The sequence below is a fragment of the Megascapheus bottae genome, chromosome 3, assembly GCF_031878675.1.
Source record: "Megascapheus bottae isolate mThoBot1 chromosome 3, mThoBot2.hap1, whole genome shotgun sequence".
In the NCBI taxonomy this organism is placed as follows: domain Eukaryota; kingdom Metazoa; phylum Chordata; class Mammalia; order Rodentia; family Geomyidae; genus Megascapheus; species Megascapheus bottae.
Genome location: NC_143511.1, coordinates 44,256,189 through 44,261,430, shown reverse-complemented (window position 1 = coordinate 44,261,430; position 5,242 = coordinate 44,256,189). Strand labels below are relative to the sequence as shown.

The following is a 5,242-nucleotide window of genomic DNA, read 5'->3' as shown; positions in this document are numbered from 1 at the left end:
AATAATATTCTCATGAGAATAATGTATGTTAATAATTTTATAGTCTAATAAAAGATGCTAAAATACAATAAAATAGTCAAGCTTATAACCTATGATGAAAATGACAGTAGTCTTTTATGTTAAAATCATATCTTTAGAAATTGTTTTGTTTATTTTTTTGTTCTTCTATTTTTCTAGTTTTATATTTTATGCAACCTATCAATTTTGTAATGTCTTGCTTAACATTAACCCAATAGATCTAGTCCAAATTAAATTCTTTTTGCTAATCCTGGGACTTGAACTCATGGCCTGGGCAGTGTCCTTGGGTTTTCTCAAGGCTAATGTTCTACCACTTGAGTCACAGTACCACTTTCGACTTTTTCTGTGTATGTGGTACCTGGGAATTGAATGCAGGGCTTCATGCATGCTAGGTGAGCATTCTACCATTAGGCCATACTCCTGTCCAACCGCTTCCCCAAATTATTTTTTGATGATAACAAATAGGATTGAAAATAAACTGATATAATTTTAATACATTGTTAATGATAGACATGTTGAAATTTATATGATTCTTCAAATATTTATCTGCCATAATCACAGTGGATATTATAGTTTGATAAATAACATTTTAAGTTTAGAGCAGAAATGATCTTTGTATCCAGAGTTTCCAACATTTGTATTACAGACATTTATAATGGAATACCTTCAGATACTTTGGACTATGGCTTTCTGAAATTACAGAAAGCAAAAAGCAAATTCCTTCCAATGTCCTTTTGAAAGTTCTACAAAAGCCTCAATATGGAGAGCCAAAGTAAAATACTGTATTGCTTTTTTTTCTCCCTGTTTTTATTGGATATTACTTTTCCTTGGCAGTCTCTTATCTTTACTTGGCTAGCATTCCTGAACATTAACTAAAAAATCTGAATTTCCAAACTGCTTATTCATCCTACAGAATTCTTGTTTTTTAAGTTTTAATAAATTTACCTGAACCTATTTTACCTCATCTACACTGAAAGTCATACATTCTTTATACTTTATAATATCTTTTGGGCTCATCCCCTTAGTTCCATTCTGTAGCATTCTTACCATATTTTGTGTTTCCTTCAGTATCAGTGTTCACTGTGTTCAGAAGGCTCTGAGTCTCTAAAAATGAGATTCATGGAAAATATGAATCTGCTGTTTCTCTCTTAAAATGTCCCCCAGAACCTTTTTGAGGCTCATATTACTAAGAGCTGTTTTAGATTTCTTTGGGGACCTTGCTTAACCTCAGATCATTTCTTTTACTCTTCTTCAAGCAGAAAGCCATACAGCAGATGAAATGTTTATTACAATAAGATGGGATGGTATTTTTTATTTGTGAATAGTGTATCTTGGCAAGGAATATTTTTCACTTTTCCTCACTCTTAATGAATTTGTTACCAAATGTAGACTTTAGTCTAGAATGTAGTAAGTACATATTATGTCTCTCCATTTTAGGTGAAACTTTTCCTATCTTCGAAGGGAAAGGAAAATAATGTAGTATTTTAGGCAAAAACTAGACATCTTTTCGTCATGGCTGAAATCCATCTATCCACTCCCTAAATACATAATGACTTTCTCACTTCAGTCAGGCTTTATCACAGATAAGGCGATGTGAAGATATTTAAGGCACTGTTCTTGTTTTTAGGAATTTCCCTAAAAGACACATGTATAAATATAATGCAGTGAAGTTCATACCATAACAAGGTGAACAAATTTTCTTGGAATCATATTTTGTGTATGCACATGTTGACAAAAATTTCCAGAATGTTCTACAAACACAGGTTCATCTCAGGATTGCTCTGTGCAGCCCAATGTTTGAGGAAGATGACTGATGTTTTCTTAAGTGCAGAGGGGATTTGGTGGGTTAGGTCTGTGGAGTGTGATGCTTGATATGTAGGGGATGGTCTTGTTCCTGCTTATGTCTATTGATTGCCATTACACTCATAAGTCTTCTGTTGACCATGGCTGAAGTTCTAGTTCTGAGACCCTCAACTAAATCTCCTTGTGCTGGTTTGAAATAACCATGAAGCCAGAGAATCAATCATTGTTGATGCCAGTGCAGTTGCTGGGAATGCCTGTCCCCCCTTTTAAATAAAGCCCATTGCTAAGTAAACAGAGTAAGGGGCAGAGTCTTCAATGAGTGGTCTGATGCTATAGGAATATTTAAGTTCCAGAGAAAGTGGAAAAATGTTGGTCATATTTTTTTTGTTGTTGTTGTTTTATTTGGTTGGTTGCAGGGCTTGAATTTGGGCCTGCATGCTGTCCCTGAGCTCTTTGGTTCAAGGGTATTGCTCTACCATTTTGAGCCGCGGGATTTCTGGTTTTCTAGTGATCAATTGGAGATAATAGTCTCATGGATTTTCCTGCCCTGGCTGGTTTTGAATTGTGGTCCTCAGATCTCAGCTTACTAAATAGCTAGACCTGCACCTGGCCAGAGATGAGTTTTGATTTACCTGATTTTTTTTTCTTCTCAGTATTGTAGACTATAAACCTGGAATCTTTGAGAATGTCAGCAGCCATTTATATTCCTGCACACTGACCTGAAAGACTGGTACTTTAAAGCAGATAAGGGTTGTGACAGTTTGTGGTAGGGGAAACAAAAACAATTTCAATAAGTAAAGAAAATTAAGATTACCTTGAGTAAGAATTTTTTCTCCTGTGATCCACAGAAATCTGATTGTAAAAACATTTTTTGTTTGCTTGATTTTTGTTGCCAGTTCTGGGGATTGAACTCAGGGCCTGAGCACTGTCCTTGGGCTTTCTCAAGGCTAGAGTTCTACCATTTGAGTCTCAGCACCACTTCTGGCTTTCCTATGTATGTGGTACTGAGGAATCAAATACGGGTCTTTTTGCATGCTAGGCAAGCACTCTACCACTAGGCTAAACTCTCAGCCCTGTAAAACCCTATCTTGGAGGACTTCTCATTGAAGTTCTCCAGCTACATTAATCCAGGACTAATAGAGTTATATATTTGTATTTCTCTGTCTCACACAGCCTTTCTTTCTTTCTCCTTTCCTTTTTCCTTTTCTTCCCTTTTCTCTTTTTCTCTTTCTTTCTTCTCTCTCTTTATTTCTCCCATTCTTTCTTTCCTTCGTTCTCTTTCTCTTCCTCTTCTTTCCTTCTTTTCTTTCTTCTCATCTTTCTCTTTCATTCTTTCTCTTCCTCTCTTTCTTTTCTTCCTTTCCTTCATTCTCTTTTTCTTTTCTTTCTTTCCTCCTTTCCCTATGTCCTCCCTCCCCTCTCTTTCTCTTTCTTTCTCATCCTGGGGCTTGAAATTAGAGCTTCTGCCCTGTTCCTGAGCTTTCCTCCTTCCCTTTCTTCCTCCCTCCTTCCCTCCCTTCCTTCTTCCCTTCCTCCTTGTCCCGCCTCTCTTTCTTTCTCATCTTGTGGCTTGAACTTAGAGCTTCTGCATGGTTCCTGAGTTTTTTGCTCAATGCTAGTGCTCTACCACTTCAGTCATAGCTCCATTTGTGATGGTTTTGGTGGTAAATTGGAGATAAGAATCTCAGGGTCTTTCCTTCTCTATGCTGCCTTTGAACCATGATCCTCATCTCTTAGCCTTCTGAGTACTAAGATTACAGGTGTGAGCCACTAGTACACAACTTTCATAGATCATTTTTTTAATGTATATAATCATCAACTAGGTTGACTTTTTGCCTTTATGCCCTGAATGCAAACATTTGAGTATGTAGCAGATGTCCACTCAGCCACTGATGAAGACAAATCCTTCCATCTAAATTTCACCTGTTAAGCAGCAAGCAATTTTTCCTGTCAAAGTGAAAATTTCAGATTGGAATCCACCATTTGATAGATTATTGAGCTTTCCTTTATCATACATTTTCATACAACAAAAATCACATGGGCAAAGAAAAATCCTAATAACCAGGCATGGTGGCTCACCCCTGTAATCCTAACTACTCAGGAGGCTGAGATCTGATGATCAAGGCTCAAAGCCAGCCCAGGCACAAAAGAATCTGCAACTTTTATCTCCAGTTAGGCTCTAGAAAATGGGAAGTGGAGCTTGGCTTAAGGGTAGGGTGGTAACCTTGAGCTCAAGAGCTCAGGGACAGTGCCTAGGCCCAAGTCCCATGACCCCATCCTTCTCAAAAAAAAAAAAAAAAAAGAAAGAAAAAGAAACATCCTAGTCTTGGATCCACAAATTCTTTGCTTAGATACTGATCCCTCGGATTACTAGTATGGAAAATCTCAGTATATCACTGATTTATCTCTAGTCTCCATTTCAATTGACTGTATGGATGAATTAAGAGAATAACCGGCAGAGAAATATGTCTTCTGTGTTTCCTGATTGTACATGTTAACTTAGTGTCTTCTCAGTCCTGTGAGGGAGATACTCTTATCACCATTGAATAGAAACCAGCACAGAAAGCAAAATTCTTTGCTCAAAATCACATTTGTGTCAGTTTGAATCGTGGTGCGACAATGAAGTAGGTGGCCAAGGCCTGGCCTTGGGACCGACTAGCCTTTTCTCTGCTCTGCTTGCTTGAGCTTCCACAGAATTCGAGATGACCCGTGGTAAGACTGGGAAGGGCTCTGGAATGGCCAAGACAAAGGTGGTTTCCAGATTGCAGACAGCCGGCTTTGCAGTTCCCAGTCAGTCATATACATCGACATCTGAAATCTGGTCCAAACACCCAAGGGCCTGTGGAAGCGACTGCCGGGCCGCCTTGTACAGCAGTACAGCTCATCCATCCTGGAGTACCTCACCGCAGAGGTACTTGAATCGGCAGGAAATGCATCCAAAAATTTAAAGGTGAAGCGTGTCACCCCTCATCACTTGCAACTTTCTATTCGTGGAGATGAAGAATTGGATTCTCTCATCATGGTTACAATTGCTGGTGGTGGTGTCATCTCCCACACGTGCAAGTCTCTTACTGGGAAGAAAGGACACCAGAAGACTGTTTAAAGGATGTCTGGATTCCTTGTTATCTCAGGACTCTAAATACTCTTTCACAGCTGTCCAGTGTTGGTGATTCCAGTGGACCGTATCTCTGTGAAAAACACAATTTTGCCTTTTGTAATTCTATTTGAGCAGGTTGAAAGTTTAATTAGCTTTCCAACCAATCAAATTTCTTCATTTGAGTCTTAATCATGCTTCAGTGTTGCTGTGGCTTCAAAGAAGCTATTGATTCTGAAATAGTGGGTTTTGATTGAGTTAACTACAAAAAAAATTGTTTGGATTTTAATTGTGATACAGAAGTTATAATAACATAGAGGCCGGGAG

At 38.3% G+C, this 5,242-nt stretch overlaps 1 pseudogene; it reads left to right on the top strand.

The window, feature by feature from the left end:
- Positions 1–4,523: 4,523 nt before the first annotated feature.
- LOC150065412 (histone H2A.Z pseudogene) lies at positions 4,524–4,924 on the top strand (annotated as a pseudogene).
- The last annotated feature ends 318 nt before the right edge of the window (positions 4,925–5,242 follow it).